This window comes from Ranitomeya imitator, chromosome 9 (assembly GCF_032444005.1).
Source record: "Ranitomeya imitator isolate aRanImi1 chromosome 9, aRanImi1.pri, whole genome shotgun sequence".
Classification (NCBI taxonomy): domain Eukaryota; kingdom Metazoa; phylum Chordata; class Amphibia; order Anura; family Dendrobatidae; genus Ranitomeya; species Ranitomeya imitator.
The window spans coordinates 126,580,890-126,598,216 of record NC_091290.1 but is presented as its reverse complement, the minus strand read 5'-3'; the positions used below and the strand labels follow the sequence as shown (position 1 = coordinate 126,598,216).

Here is a 17,327-nt window from a genome sequence, read left to right as displayed (position 1 = left end):
GACACCGGCGTGCTGTGGGGGTCAGGTGCCGGAGTCACCGCTAGCTCAGGCCCCCAGCACTTGCTATACTCACCTGTCTGTCCCGTTCCAGCGTTGCGCGCCGCCATCTTCCGGCTCCTCTGGCTGTGACTGTTCAGTTAGAGGGCGGCGCCGGCGCGCATTAAGCACGTCATCGCGCCCTCTGAACTGGGAACGTCACAGCAGAGGACCCGGGAGACGGAGCCGCACGCAGCGCTGGAACGGGGGACAGGTGAATATACTCACCCTCCTGGCGGTCCCTGCCTCTCCTTTGGAGATCGCGGTGTGCGTTCAGTGCTTACGTATACCGCGATCTCCTGGGAGCGTCACTCTGTGAGGCACAGACTGCGCCGGCGCTTGCGCAGTCTATAAAGGCTTCGGACAGAGTGACGCTCCCAGCGTTATATTATAGATTGTTAAACTATGGGTTGGTGAGTGGAACCCTTTTTATATTGATATGGCGCTTGATAGATGAACCCGTCTCCTATGCGAGTGCTGGATGCTAGCATGCTTGCGCGCGGGTGCTGGGGGCGTGGCAGTAGGGAGTGCAGTCTTCCTGCTCTGGTGACGTCACCGCGTGGTTATCCATGCGGTGTTGTTTACTATGGGAGTGGATAAGTTCGGTGCGCCTGCGCACGTGTTCTGGTGACCTATTCGTGTGCGTGCAAGGTCTTACGCACTGAGGAGGCGGTGTTACCTATATGGCTGACCACGTATGATTGTTTATCTTTTGGAGTTGCGCCGATGTGTATGGGTACGTTCCGATGCTAGCACGCTTGCGCGTGCGTGCCGGGGGTGTAGCAGTGGGGAGTTCAGTCTCCCGGCTCTGGTGACGTCACCGCATGGTCATCCATGCGGTATTGTTTACTATTGTGATGGGTGAGTTCGGGGCGCCTGCGCACCAGTACTGATGACTTAACTGGGTTTGTGCGTGGCCGTACACATTGAGGAGGCGGGGCTGCCTGTATGGTTGACCACGTGGAAATGTTTACTTTTTTGATTTGCGCTGTTGTGTATGGGTATGTTCCGATGATCGATATATGAAAGCTGCTGATGGTCCTTTATTTAGTTATACAGCGAATAGTGTTAAGACTAAAGATATTTTGGCGCATGGATTCAGCATTTTATCTCTGGGTTAGATATGAATATTTAACAGACACCCTATGAGATCTGTGTGGTGATTGGCTTTTACATTTGATGACATGTCTGGGAGCTGGTGATTGGTTGGGATAGATAGATGGTGCATTGGTGGATTTTAGTCATGTGGGTAAACTTGGTGGGACAAGGAGTTCTATTGGTTACTAATGTGCTTGTACAAGAAACAGATGCACAGATTGGTGAATGAATACCATGGTATTGGGGTGGTCATATCTCTATATATGGGGCAAATAAGTTTATTTTCTGCTCTTCTTTATGTATATTAAATATGTTATGGGTCGCTATTATATGTATTGTATATATTTCATATTATATATTTGTGCTTGTTAATATGCTAATAATATGGGCGGTCATGAGATGCTGATTGGAGGTTGTGAATCTACTTCCTATATAAGACCACCATTTTGTCTGCATTGCATGCTTGAAAAAGACCAATATGGTTGAAATGGTGCATTTGGCACAATAAATGACTTTTATACTTCACCTGGATTGGATGCTGTCCTTCACTTTGCTGCGGTATGTACTTTTCCATTCGGGTCCAGTGGAACTAGGATAGGCATCCCTATATCAGTTGTGCTGTCGGCTATTTTTTTGTTTGGACATAGTGATCAGTGGTCTGCCTGGTAGTGGTGTGGGGGGCTCTGGGGGCACATAGTGATCGGTGGTCTGCCTGGTAGTTCGGTGGGGGGGCTCTGGGGGCACATAGTGATCGGTGGTCTGCCTGGTAGTTCGGTGGGGGGCTCTGGGGGCACATGGTGGTCGGTGGTCTGCCTGGTAGTTCGGTGGGGGGGCTCTGGGGGCACATGGTGGTCGGTGGTCTGCCTGGTAGTTCGGTGGGGGGGCTCTGGGGGCACATGGTGGTCGGTGGTCTGCCTGGTAGTTCGGTGGGGGGGCTCTGGGGGCACATGGTGGTCGGTGGTCTGCCTGGTAGTTCGGTGGGGGGGCTCTGGGGGCACATGGTGGTCGGTGGTCTGCCTGGTAGTTCGGTGGGGGGGCTCTGGGGGCACATGGTGGTCGGTGGTCTGCCTGGTAGTTCGGTGGGGGGGCTCTGGGGGCACATGGTGGTCGGTGGTCTGCCTGGTAGTTCGGTGGGGGGGCTCTGGGGGCACATGGTGGTCGGTGGTCTGCCTGGTAGTTCGGTGGGGGGGCTCTGGGGGCACATGGTGGTCGGTGGTCTGCCTGGTAGTTCGGTGGGGGGGCTCTGGGGGCACATGGTGGTCGGTGGTCTGCCTGGTAGTTCGGTGGGGGGGCTCTGGGGGCACATGGTGGTCGGTGGTCTGCCTGGTAGTTCGGTGGGGGGGCACATGGTGGTCGGTGGTCTGCCTGGTAGTTCGGTGGGGGGGCTCTGGGGGCACATGGTGGTCTGCCTGGTAGTTCGGTGGGGGGGCTCTGGGGGCACATGGTGGTCGGTGGTCTGCCTGGTAGTTCGGTGGGGGGGCTCTGGGGGCACATGGTGGTCGGTGGTCTGCCTGGTAGTTCGGTGGGAGGGCTCTGGGGGCACATGGTGGTCGGTGGTCTGCCTGGTAGTTCGGTGGGGGGGCTCTGGGGGCACATGGTGGTCGGTGGTCTGCCTGGTAGTTCGGTGGGGGGGCTCTGGGGGCACATGGTGGTCGGTGGTCTGCCTGGTAGTTCGGTGGGGGGGCTCTGGGGGCACATGGTGGTCGGTGGTCTGCCTGGTAGTTCGGTGGGGGGGCTCTGGGGGCACATGGTGGTCGGTGGTCTGCCTGGTAGTTCGGTGGGGGGGCTCTGGGGGCACATGGTGGTCGGTGGTCTGCCTGGTAGTTCGGTGGGGGGGCTCTGGGGGCACATGGTGGTCGGTGGTCTGCCTGGTAGTTCGGTGGGGGGGCTCTGGGGGCACATGGTGGTCGGTGGTCTGCCTGGTAGTTCGGTGGGGGGGCTCTGGGGGCACATGGTGGTCGGTGGTCTGCCTGGTAGTTCGGTGGGGGGGCTCTGGGGGCACATGGTGGTCGGTGGTCTGCCTGGTAGTTCGGTGGGGGGGCTCTGGGGGCACATGGTGGTCGGTGGTCTGCCTGGTAGTTCGGTGGGGGGGCTCTGGGGGCACATGGTGGTCGGTGGTCTGCCTGGTAGTTCGGTGGGGGGGCTCTGGGGGCACATGGTGGTCGGTGGTCTGCCTGGTAGTTCGGTGGGGGGGCTCTGGGGGCACATGGTGGTCGGTGGTCTGCCTGGTAGTTCGGTGGGGGGGCTCTGGGGGCACATGGTGGTCGGTGGTCTGCCTGGTAGTTCGGTGGGGGGGCTCTGGGGGCACATGGTGGTCGGTGGTCTGCCTGGTAGTTCGGTGGGGGGGCTCTGGGGGCACATGGTGGTCGGTGGTCTGCCTGGTAGTTCGGTGGGGGGGCTCTGGGGGCACATGGTGGTCGGTGGTCTGCCTGGTAGTTCGGTGGGGGGGCTCTGGGGGCACATGGTGGTCGGTGGTCTGCCTGGTAGTTCGGTGGGGGGGCTCTGGGGGCACATGGTGGTCGGTGGTCTGCCTGGTAGTTCGGTGGGGGGGCTCTGGGGGCACATGGTGGTCGGTGGTCTGCCTGGTAGTTCGGTGGGGGGGCTCTGGGGGCACATGGTGGTCGGTGGTCTGCCTGGTAGTTCGGTGGGGGGGCTCTGGGGGCACATGGTGGTCGGTGGTCTGCCTGGTAGTTCGGTGGGGGGGCTCTGGGGGCACATGGTGGTCGGTGGTCTGCCTGGTAGTTCGGTGGGGGGGCTCTGGGGGCACATGGTGGTCGGTGGTCTGCCTGGTAGTTCGGTGGGGGGGCTCTGGGGGCACATGGTGGTCGGTGGTCTGCCTGGTAGTTCGGTGGGGGGGCTCTGGGGGCACATGGTGGTCGGTGGTCTGCCTGGTAGTTCGGTGGGGGGGCTCTGGGGGCACATGGTGGTCGGTGGTCTGCCTGGTAGTTCGGTGGGGGGGCTCTGGGGGCACATGGTGGTCGGTGGTCTGCCTGGTAGTTCGGTGGGGGGGCTCTGGGGGCACATGGTGGTCGGTGGTCTGCCTGGTAGTTCGGTGGGGGGGCTCTGGGGGCACATGGTGGTCGGTGGTCTGCCTGGTAGTTCGGTGGGGGGGCTCTGGGGGCACTTGGTGGTCTGCGGTCTGCCTGGTAGTTCGGTGGGGGGGCTCTGGGGGCACTTGGTGGTCTGCCTGGTGGGGGGGGCTCTGGGGGCACTTGGTGGTCTGCCTGGTGGGGGGGCTCTGGGGGCACTTGGTGGTCTGCCTGGTGGGGGGGGCTCTGGGGGCACTTGGTGGTCTGCCTGGTGGGGGGGGCTCTGGGGGCACTTGGTGGTCTGCCTGGTGGGGGGGGCTCTGGGGGCACTTGGTGGTCTGCCTGGTGGGGGGGGCTCTGGGGGCACTTGGTGGTCTGCCTGGTGGGGGGGGCTCTGGGGGCACTTGGTGGTCTGCCTGGTGGGGGGGGCTCTGGGGGCACTTGGTGGTCTGCCTGGTGGGGGGGGCTCTGGGGGCACTTGGTGGTCTGCCTGGTGGGGGGGGCTCTGGGGGCACTTGGTGGTCTGCCTGGTGGGGGGGGCTCTGGGGGCACTTGGTGGTCTGCCTGGTGGGGGGGGCTCTGGGGGCACTTGGTGGTCTGCCTGGTGGGGGGGGCTCTGGGGGCACTTGGTGGTCTGCCTGGTGGGGGGGGCTCTGGGGGCACTTGGTGGTCTGCCTGGTGGGGGGGGCTCTGGGGGCACTTGGTGGTCTGCCTGGTGGGGGGGGCTCTGGGGGCACTTGTTGGAGCAGCTTTAGCTGGAGATGATTTCTGACATTTATGTGATTGCTGGCTGGAACTTGGTGGCCGAGCCCCTGTAGAGCTGTGGCCCCATGTTGATTCTTTGTTCTCTTTTTGCAGTGTGACAGCAGCGTCTCCATTATCGGACAATATTGGACCCTCCTGCAGAATTGTGGACCCCGCATCGCTGAGGGGAAGATATGCTACCAACAAGTCTCGGAGACTGGAGGATGCAGAATAGCCATGAAGATCTGAGACAATTAGAGGGTGCAGGGTGCTGAGGATTATCTTTCTGGAAGGTGAGATGTGACTTTGGCTGTTCTTGTTTGGGGGGACGTCCAGAGATGGATTGTAGTTTCCTTTGTTTTGGAGATCGCTACAAAAGCAGCTGGATGATCGTATCATTGAGCACAGCCCACGCTCCCAAATTTCCACCAAAGACTGGCAACTCCCCCCAAATCCCTGTGATATTCGACTTCTGTGAGCCCCACAGGATCCTCAGCTCCCTAATTATAGACAAGACCCTGCAAATGCCAACATTGCCAGACAAGCACATTGATCCCTCCGCATTACGTAGGCTGTGTGGACGTTCTGTTAGTAGATGTAGTGAAAAACTACATATTATCCAATGATCTGCCTCCTGCGGGGCCCCCCCAGAGGTCACCATCCATAACTGCACGTGGTGAAGAAAGCAGCACGAGGGAGGGGCGGTGACCCCAGAACTAGCGGACAATTAGGGCGGCTATCATTTCCTATCCTGCCCTTCAGACATAAATGGTGACCTAAATTACGCTCGATCTCATCACGGTGGTTCTTGCCATAGATTCCACCTCAGGTGTATGCCTGCTCCATGAATTAGGAATGACCAGTCCTGTGTTACATTAGAATCTGTTTGACTGATAGTGGTGAATTATAATATGGACTCCTGCCTTCTCTCCTGCCTATATTATGCTCTGCCATTGGGTGCCATGCTCTGCAGGGATCTCTGTGGGGTGCCATGCTGTGCAGGTTTATCAGGAGAGATTCATATAAGCATGGCATTGGAGAGTTGTCCAAAAGATGAGGCTGCATGAAGTGGCCATGCTTATATGAATTAAGTGAGTCAAATCAATGAGTCAAAGTAACTGGCCAAGGAGCTCAGACAGAATGGTGGCAAGGCACAGATCTAGCCAAGGTTACAATAGAATTTCTGCAGTACTCAAGGTTGCTAAGAGCACAGTGGCCTCCAAAATCCTTAAATAGAAGAAGCTTGAGACCACCAGTCTTCCTAGACCTGGCCGTCTAGCCAAACTGAGCAATCGTGGGAGAAAAGCCTTGGTGAGAGAGGTAAAGAAGAACCCCAAGATCACTGTGGCTGAGCTCCTGAGATGCAGTAGGAAGATCAGAGAAAGTTCCACAAAGTCAGCTATCACTGTAGCCCTCTGCCAGTTGGGCCTTTTTGGTAGAGTGGCCTGACGGAAGCCTCTCCTCAGTGCAAGACATATGAAAACCTGCAAAGAGTTTGCTAAAAACAAATGTAGGACTCCCAGACTATGAGAAATAAGATTCCCTGGTCCGATGAAATGAAGATAGACCTTTTTGGTGATAATTCTAAGTGGCATGTGTGGAGAAAACCAGGCACTGCTCATCACCTGCCCAATACAATCCCAACAGTGAAACATGGTGGTGGCAGCATCGTGCTATGGGGGTGTTTTTTAGCTGCAGGGACAGGACGACTGGTTGTCATTGAAGGAAACATGAATGCGGCCAAGTACAGAGAGATCCTGGATGAAAACCTATTCCGGAGTGCTCTGGACCTCAGACTTGGCCGAAGATTCACATTCCAACAAGACAATGACCCTAAGCACACAGCTAAAATAACAAATAAGTGGCTTCAGAACCACTGTAACCATTCTTGACTGGCCCAGCCAGAGCCCTGACCTAAACTCAATTGAGCATCTCTGGAGAGACCTGAAAATGGCGTCCACCAACATTCACCATCCAACCTGACGGAACTGGAGAGGATCTGCAAGGAAGAATGATGAATACCCAAATCCAGGTGTGAAAAACTTTTTGCATCATTCCTAAGAAGACTCATGGCTGTACTAGCTCAAAAGGTGCTTCTACTCAACACTGAGCAAAGGGTCTGAATACTTATGACCATGTGATATTTCAGTTCTTTTTTTAATAAATTTGCTAAAATTACTACATTTCTGAGGGGTTTTCAGTCAAGATGGGGTGCAGAGTGTACATTAATGAGAAAAAATGAACTTTTTTGAAATTACCAAATGGCTGCAATGAAAAAGAGTGAAAAATGTAAAGGGGTCTGAATAGCTGGCTTCAGCGTCCAAGCCACGGAGGAACATGACATCACGGTCATACGCCCAGTCATGTACACGCTGACATCAGCTGCTGACCTCTGAGCATATATTGCGGCACATGGACTGGCACGTTCCTGAGCTGCAATCCAATTCAGCTGGATGTGCGCCCGATCACACACATTGAGCTGAAGTAGGGTCTGGCATCGGCGGCTTCCGCACCCTGGTGTCATTTTATCTAAGGCACTCTTCAAAAAAATAGTGCTGCAGTGCACTATGCCCATGCACTGCCTCCAACTCCACACTGCGCAGCGGTCAAGGCTTCAGTCAGGAGGACACCTCTTCGGTTATATTATAAATATGTATAAAACTAATGCATGACACAATACATGCAATACAGTCCACACCGTTACAGTATGACATTAATTGAAACCAAACAGCCCCCATTATAGATAAGCTATGATAGTTCCCATGACCATAATTGGGTCTGACGTAAAATATGAGATGTCAGGGCTGAATATCGCTACTTCTCCTCCTTTGTATTTTTTAAATTATCCACAAACAATGAATGGTTCTACATAAAACTTTGAAATTGTGCTCCCTGGTAATCCTGACCCATGAAAGTACACCACATTCTTTTTCACTGTTGCTGGTATTTTTGGTATAAAGGAAACCATTTTATTGGAAGTGGTCGTCAAAGCTTGTTACCTGACTGTTCGTAGTGGGGAGTTTCTGTGTTGGGGGTCCTGTTACCATAGTTTCTAACTCATTCCTTTGCTTGGGGGCACACCATTGGCTTCATCTGCCTAAGGCACCTTGTCCTGTCCCTGATCATATTACTAAAATACCAAAAAGCAGGTCTGTATATGAGAATAATCTAACCAACAGCAAAATAGATGTTTTATACAGGGTGGAGCGCGGTAATTTGCTGATTTCGGAATGAAATAAAAAAATTATGATCATTAGAAAAATTTGTTTTATATTTTAATTATACTGAACAGTAATGGAATTTTTAAATTACATGGTTTTAAATAGTGTATCTGGCAAATGTCGACCTTCGCTATCCACACACTGCTGCATACGTTTTCTGAAGTTTTCATGAACTCTAACAAGCATGTCCACTGGTATTCTGCCAATTTCAGCTTCAATATTGTTCCTTAGGTCTTCCAAGGTGTTGGGACGGTTGATATACACCTTAGACTTCAGGTAACCCCAAAGGAAAAAATCGCATGGGGCTAAATCTGGTGAGCGTGCTGGCCAGTTCACATCTCCCCTCAAAGAGATAAGCCGTCCAGGAAACATTTGCCTCAAACAATTTATGGTAACCCTCGCTGTGTGTGCAGTGGCACCATCCTGTTGGAACCATGTATCCTCTAGTTCCATTGCCTCAAGAGCCGGCTGAAAATAATCCTGTATCATAGACAAGTACCGTTCGGAGTTCACAGTTATGGCACGACCATTATCCTGAAAAAAGTAAGGACCAATGATGCCTACTCGTGATATGGCGCACCACACAGTGAAAATGAGGTGAAAATGTGCCTCATCAGAAAAAAACACAATTGGGTCACGGGGTATCGTTGCTAACATGTCTTCACAAGAGGTCCGCCGTGTCAAATAGTCCTATGCTGACAAATGTTGGACCACGCACATTTTATACAGGTGAAAATTCAGTTCATCATGAAGATTCCGGTGGCGAGAACGTCTTGAAATGCCAAGAGCAAATGATTGCTTCCGAGCAGAGAGTTTTGGAGAGTTAGCTCTCTCGATGTTTTGTGGTGTTGTAATCCTCCTCTCAGGTCCCCTTCGTACACATGACACATTCCCTGCTGTTCTGAATGCATTCACCCAATTTACAATTGATTGCCGTCCAGGAACACGTCCGCGTGGAGGAACAGCGAATTGTAACCGAAAAGCACGCTGCACTGCAATGATCGAGTGGGCATTTGAAAAATACGCTTCAACACAAAATGACCTCTCCTCACGTGTCCACTGCATGATGGCAACTGAAAGGCAGAGGAATACAAATCTCCCATCAGCCACTGTCGGTCGAAGAGAGGGGAGAGTGGGTGTGGCTTACAAGCCACACCCACTCTCCCCTCTCTTCGACCGACAGTGCCGCCACAGCATGCAGTGCAAAAAAAGCAAATTACCGCGCTCCACCCTGTATATTTATGCATAAAAGTTGCTACTATTATGCAAATATGAAAAATAAAGTGTGTAGATACAGTGACTTTCTGTAGAAAGGAGCAGATGATGATTCCGCTCCTGTCCTTGGTTTGCACTTGTGCCATTTTTGGACATCGAGGTCTGGATCACGCATGGCAGAGAGGAGAAGAGCAGGAATGTGCGACATGTGATTAGTGTAGTTGGAGTTTTCCTGGATTCCTACAGCGTTCCGATCAACCATGTGGCTTTCTGTCTGACTATGGGCAGGAAGATGAAGGAGCAGCCACTTCTTTCTGTATGTACATATCCAGTAGGTGAAGGAGCACCCGCTACCTTCTGTCCATATCTGGTAGTCTTCTCCTTACCACCACATTGTAGATGAGTCCTCCAGATGGTGACATAACAAGTATGGCTGAAAGAAGTCATTCAATTTCAGCCTTTAATTACTTGCTATGTTGGAAGGCGAAAAATAACCCTGAGGACTCGTTGTTGGATTATCCTCATCAAGGGAAAAAAATTCCTTCCTGACCCTGTGAGGCAGTGACCCCTGTTACAGCTAGGGGGCGCTGTTTGTGCTCTCCAGAATGTGCAAGGAAGCGTAGTGAGGCCATGAGGATGTACTACAGACACAGGTGTGGCTGTAATTGGAATAGTGAAGCAGTGACTGATTAAAAAGCCCTGTAGTACTGGGGAAAGGTGTCAGTGTGTTCTTGGAAGCAGACAGGGCAGTTGTCTGCAGAGCTCTGTGTGGAGCAGCACAGAGGCTAAAGGAACCAGAGACTGACACCCTGCGTCTTGGGCTGTCTTGTGTACCCGGCTGCACTCCAGAGGATAAAGAGTGCAGTGCGCTGAGTGAGTACAGACTTGTTACTGGCATGCGGTCACCCAGGGAAACTGGACAGAGGGAAGTTCGGCCTGTGTATTGACTGCGTCATATAGCCATGCATTATTAATGGACTGTATGAAGAAGCCGTATACTATATTGACTGTGTGATACTGTGTGACCGTAACACAATAGAACGTTTTGTTTGAACTTGTTTGGGTCACTGCCGTTTCACTGTGTATGGTCCTTGTCATATGTACTTTTGCCCTGTCCTGTATTTGAATAATATGCCATTTGATGTATGTAACTGTTCTCTGGTTTCTATTAGCTGTAATTTATGTATTTTCTTTGCTGGGAGTTCACCTGTAACAATATGTCTCCTTCCCCCAATACTTGCAGCCCTAAGCTATAATGTAATTAAGCTTTGTCAATACCACTAGTGAAAGAATAGCCATTCTTCCTCACAGCAGGTGGCTAGTCAAATGTACATGCTACATAAACTAAGTGGAGCCCACCAGTCTAGAATCTTCTGGTGGACCCAACCATTGAATAGGTGTGACCCCCTACCCCCCTTCATGGGCGGATCCCAGGAGCTCAGACAATCCATTCTTATTTTGAGATCAGATGTGAGTTGATCCTTAAAGGAGGAGTGGGGATTCTTAGCTGAGGCAAGACCCCATGTCCATCTGTGACTGCGGAAGCGAACGGGGTGAGACTTGAGCTGAGGAGATATCTCGTCGCTCGTGGGATTGTTTTGGGATCCCTTGGACTCCTGTGGACTATTGCTTTGTTACCTGGCACATGGATTATCGGGAGGTGCCCCCGAATCTGTTCCGTTGGACTAATTGTGGACTCTGCATGTGTTGTTCCAGCGTTCTTGATAATAAATCTGTTGAATCATCCCTCGGCCTGTTGTCCCTTCTTGCTCTGCCGTACACCCCGTCAGTCCTACTGCTTCATAACACCCCAAATATGGCGATCGGAATTACTCCCTGGATGTTTGGTGTTCAAATCTACATGGATGTTATGTGGTGGACGCTCTGTAGGTTTGTCATAGTCCGGTAAATGAGAGTCCAGTTTAGTAGTCACGTCCGATTAATGTAAATCTTCATTCCTGGATGTTACTGGAATGGGGCTGATTGTTATCAGCCTAATTCTCCTGCTGTAAGAGAAATATACACGTCTGAGAATCTGCTCCTCACATTCAGTATATACAGTGTACTGGGGGATATTACAATAATGGGTATAGTGGGTAAGTATGTTACTGGGTAGTGATAACATTATGGATGTCTGTATGTGTTGTACTTGCATAGTAATATTGGAATGGTGGCTCGGATCTGCTGCACTCCACATCTCTCCAGTCTATGGAGTGGAAGAACGGGTGGGACCTGATGGATGATTATATCGCCAATTGGGCAGATGGAGTTTTGCAGAGAAGCTAAAAATGAAAGAAACCATTAGTTATTAGATTATTATTACTGATAAGTTACTACACAATGTTTATGGACTGTCCACATTTTATCTTCAATCTCTTCTTGTAAACCCTCATCATCCTTATCCATCTGATCTTACTCACCCCTTTTATGATGGCCATGGTATTATTGCACATCCCTGGTGGAAAATAAGGTATTTTGTCATTCAGAGACTGGTGGTATTCCTCCAGTGAGCCTTTGCTGTAAAATGGACAGGCCCCTACACTTATCAGATATAGGATGACTCCAAAGGAAAAAGGAGTCTGCCAGATGGTTGTATCCTTCAGTGTCCATTATCTGTGGGAGCATGTGATTGGAGAGAAGCGGAATTACACACACTATGAGGACCGGTCTGTGATTAGATGTGAGCAGGATACATTGGGATCAATTATCCCTCAATCCTACTATCAAGGCACAGATGATTGGCCTCGGGGAGACCAAAACATCCAACACCGCGGAGACACCATCACGTGTTTCTCAACGCAGTGATTCCAGAACACTGCCCCCATCCCTTATGGGAAATATGCAGATGCATGTAAAGAAGCTGCGGAGACACCATCACGTGTTTCTCGACGCAAGCAGTGAATAGCCAGGCCTTTCCCCGGGAAGGAACAACCACGGGAAGGGCAGCATCCTATGAAGGAAAGCCACCTATGCCAAGCATGGTATCCATCCACAGACAGCTGTTTCGGGGCTTGGCATAGGTGGCTTTCCTTCATAGGATGCTGCCCTTCCCGTGGTTGTTCCTTCCCGGGGAAAGGCCTGGCTATTCACTGCTTGCGTCGAGAAACACGTGATGGTGTCTCCGCAGCTTCTTTACATCAATCCTACTATCGGCACCAATCACAGAGATGTTCCTTACCTCGGGCGTGGTGTAACCCCAAAGTGCCAACAATGTTCTTCACTAGATCACCCTCAGACACATTCACGACTGATAAGCCAAAGTCTTGGATGAGGATGTTCCCTGTCTTCAGGTCACTGCAGGAAGAAGACATAATTCATGAAAAGACCTTTCTACACTAGATATGTAAGGAGACAACGGATAGTCACAGGTGACAGATTTTTGGAGGTGAAATAATTACCCATATATGACCCCGTGTTCGTGCAGGCATTGGATTCCGCACACCATTTCTGCCGCAAAGAGTCTGTAGAGAATAAAGTGAAAGGTTGGATCAGTGGTTACATACACAATCATACAGAGAATATGAGGAGATCACACATGTGTTCTTTTCACGTCATTATTTTCTTCTGTCATTGTCCATTGCGCTAGGACTGCAATGTGTGGGCAGCGGATTATTAAGATTCAGTAGAAGACCTTTACCTTGTTGTTTTTGTGTTAAACAGTTTTGAATCGTTTGTGGTGAAGCAGGTCTCCTCCGGCCATATAGTCCATGGCTATTGCGTCGGTGTCTCCATAAACTCCTGCATAGACATTAGGTAGGGGCAGCCATTCTCATGACTTCTAGCTCTGTGGAGATGATGTCCTCACAAGAACTCTTGTCAATGAACTTAATGGACAGCAGTCCTTCATTGACTGGATCTGATGCCAATCTGATCTGGAGAAAAATCGCAAGAGATCAGACCAGACTCCCATCTATTACTGTGTAATATGTCACTAGTTTATCCCAAGTATCGTTACATATGAACATCCTGTAATTAATAAGTACATCCCTCCTGTGTATCTGTGCAAGATACAGTGAGGGACACGGACAAATATGAATTGACACTTACTTTTCCATAGCTTCCTTCTCCAAGATCTTTCCACAACTTGAGACTGTAAAGGTCCATAGGTTCGTCTGTGTAGACCAGTTCTTTGTGGAGAAATCAGTACTGGCATCACCAAGGCCTTGTGCCGGCATGTCTGATGTGTCTTAACCATTCCATCTGCGGATACGATGCAAAATTATTAATTGCTTAGTGAACACATAATGGATATATTTGTCATGTTGTGCAGCAAATGTATGGAGTGGGCTCAGGAGTGGAGCATGCACCATGCCAGGCATATGCCTGCTGTATTACACAGCTGCTTCCTGCCTATAACAGCAGCGACCGGAGCGTTCTCCGATTACTGCTGTTTAACCATTTCAACAATGGTATTTAAACTAAGTGACTTCCTATCTTTGTCCACACAATTGCTGCACATAATTGCAGGGGATCAATTGTTGGAAATGATTACCTGGGCCTGCTTTTAAGCCCCTGTCTTTTATATTCTTCCTTCTGTTAAGACCATTCTGGCCTAATTTCATATGAGAATGTTAATTTAGCTACATAGTACAAGCGATTGAGAAAATCACAGATTTAAGTCCCCCCTAAGGAGACTAAAGAATAATATAATAATAATCTTTATTTATATAGCGCCAACATATTCCGCAGCGCTTTACAGTTTAACAGTTTCAAACACAAAAGTCATAAGTAACAACGTTAACAATACAATAATTAAAGCAAAATAAGACGACCCTGCTCGTGAAAATTGTTACAGAAGAAAACAGAAAATAAATTAAAAATAACTTTAATAATAATAATTTGCATAGTTAGTATCCCCACATCCATAATGGTCTGATACACAAAAATATAATTTTTATTATTAATTCAAACAGTAAACACTGAAATGAGAAAAATTGAGAAAAAATTTTTTTCTCGTGAGACCGCCAAGTCTTCAGGGTAATTTCGCAATGCATCTCTGAGAATGGAAGCTGTCGGCAGCCGCACGCATCGGTGGACGACGGAAGGTGAGAATAGCAGGTTTTTTTGTTTTTATTATTTTTAACATTAGAATTTTTTTTGCTATTGATGCTGCATAGGCACAGGGTTAATAGCGGCCTTAACGGAGTGCGCTACACCACGGTATAACGCGGTCTGTTAATGCTGCCATTAACCCTGTTTGAGCGATGACTGGAGGGGAGTATGGAGTGGGCGCCGGGCACTGACTGGACGGAAATGGGGAGGGACTAATTCTCGGCCGGGCTGTTCCTGTCGCTGATTGGTTGCGGCCTGGCAGCTTCAACCAATCAATGACGCGGGATTTCTGTGACAGACAGACAAACACATACTGAAGTGCCCCTTAGACAAAAAATATATATATATATATATATATATATATATATATATATATATATATATATATATATATATATAATATGTATGTGTTTTTTCTGGTTGGCTAAGGTAAATACAAGCCCCCAAAACAGCGTCTAGGTATTACCCCTCTTGTGCCAAGTCCAGTCATATTCTCTCTTTGTCCCACAGATAAAAAGCAGGACATGCTGGAGACTGTGATCCCCAAAGAGGAGGGAGAACATGTGATGTGGTGCTGGGAAAACATTGTGGCCAGGCAAGTAGACAAGTCTCAGAATATATCTATCCAACATTCAGGGAGACGCCAACTAGAGCTACAGCCTCAGCTTCACAGGGATCTCTCTGGTTTCAGCTATAGCGAGTTCACTGAGCACATAATAATGCTTGCATTTAACCTTTTAAACTTAAACAGACATCAGTATATAAACTTTACAACGTATTTGTCAAAAAGGGGAGCCACCTTACACCTCCTAATGATGGGAACATAGGGAAGGAGGGTGGGGGCCAGCACCTATATAGCAGGATAGACCTTCACATTTTGACAAGTTTTCTCTCCCAGGCTCAGAAATAATTTTTAAAGGGACCCTTCATGCTGCCTGAACCATGACAGTGTGCATGCTGTGCAAACCATGACAGAGGCAATGTGCATGCTGTGCAAACCATGACAGAGGCTGTGTGCGTGTTGCCCGAACCATAACAGACAGTGTACATGCTGTGCAAACCATGACAGACTCTGTGTGTGCATGCCCCCGAACCATGACAGACGCTGTGTGTGTGCGTGCCGAGCGAACAATGACAGTGTGCATGCTGTGCAAACCATGACAGAGGCTGTGTGCGTGCCGCCTGAACCATGACAGTGTGCATGCTGTGCAAACCATGACAGAGGCTGTGTGCGTGCCACCCAAACCATGACAGACGCTGTGTGCATGTTGCCCGAACCATAACAGTGTGCATTCTGTGCAAACCATGACAGACGCTGTGTGTGCATGCCCCCCCCGAACCATGACCCACTGTGTGTGCGTGCCGACCGAACAATGACAGACAGTGTGCATGCTGTGCAAACCATGACAGAGGCTGTGTGCGTGCCACCCGAACCATGACAGACGCTGTGTGCATGTTGCCCGAACCATAACAGTGTGCATTCTGTGCAAACCATGACAGACGCTGTGTGCATGCCCCCCCGAACCATGACACACTGTGTGTGTGCCGACCGAACCATGACAGACAGTGTGCATGCTGTGCAAACCATGACAGAGGCTGTGTGCGTGCCGCCCAAACAATAACACACTGTGTGCGTGCCGCTGGTGTGTTTTAACATGAAATAATGTAGAGATTTATGAAGAACAAACTCTGAAAAACTATCTGGGACATGGCTGGTTAATGTGAGGCTGGGCCCCTGGAGCTTCGGGCTTCCTTCCAGGACCACCCATGCGGACCCTTCCGTTGTCAATGATGGCCTCCATCATGCTTCCAGACGACAACACCCAACGTCCAGGGTTCTCGTTGTGCTTAGTTTCTGTGGCTGCAGCAGTGTTTCACATCTGACTCTTACATGCAAATGATGCGGCACACAAATCCGGTGTCGGACGCTGACCGCAGCGGCTCTGCCCAGAGGTCGGCTGTGACCGGAGGCTCTGCAACACTACAATTCCCATCATGTCCTTCCGGCTGGAGACCGAAGGGGTCGTGTATCCTCTGACTCACCATACTTTTTCTTTTCTTTCCTAGGTGGGGAAGATCCTCCATAGAGAGCAGCAGAAGAGCCGAGCGCTGGTGCAGCTGAAGGGGGACATCGATGCCGCGGTCACCTTCAGCTACGACGTCATATGTCACCACACCGCCATGCGAGAGGACTGACCTCTGCTGGAACCAACGAAGACATGACATTTTGTACATTTGTCTTTTTTATTTAATACCTAAATAAACTGTTTTTGCACAATTTATGCAGCCCTAATATGAGACTACTAGATGGTGGCCCGATTCTAACGCATCGGGTATTCTAGAATATGCATGTCCACGTAGTATATTGCCCAGCCACGTAGTGGATTGCCCCCAGGCGCAGGGCAATGGGGTACTCGGTACCGGGTCCTTCAGTCCCTTCCTCGAGGATGTCACGGTGGCCCGACCCGGTCCGTGGCCCTGCTAAGGGGCGCCCAATTAAAGGTGATGTAAGTTTGTCAAGTGTTCATGACACCACCTGTGGTGTTTGGTCAGGGTGACCGACGCTGCTTAGGGGTACACTGGGGTAATGTTATGGCAGCTAGATGGTATACCTTCCCACAGGTGAAGTTTCCCCAGGGCTTCCCAGTAGTGTAGATATTGATGATGGATGGTGCGAGACGCGGTGAATAACGAGGACACAGTGGGTGCAGTCTCTTTACCTTTACTGAAGGCTTTTGCATCCGCAGTCCAGAGTGCAGGGTAGGCAGGGTCCAGCTGGTCTGATGACACTTCCAGAGTCCCCTTATCCAGGTGGAAGTCAGTAGCCTACCTACTAGCGCTCGGACGTTGTAGTACCCCCCCCCGCTGAGCAACTCGGTGAGGTCCTCACAACTTTTGTAGATGTTTCTCTTCTCTCTGTCCCCCAAATGGA

The 17,327-nt window shown here is 50.3% G+C and overlaps 1 long non-coding RNA gene across 1 annotated transcript; it reads left to right on the top strand.

The window, feature by feature from the left end:
• Positions 1-676: 676 nt before the first annotated feature.
• LOC138649614 (uncharacterized) lies at positions 677-16,656 on the top strand. Its single transcript, XR_011315332.1, has 3 exons — positions 677-772; positions 5,022-5,200; positions 16,463-16,656. It is a non-coding gene; the product is annotated as an uncharacterized lncRNA (long non-coding RNA).
• The last annotated feature ends 671 nt before the right edge of the window (positions 16,657-17,327 follow it).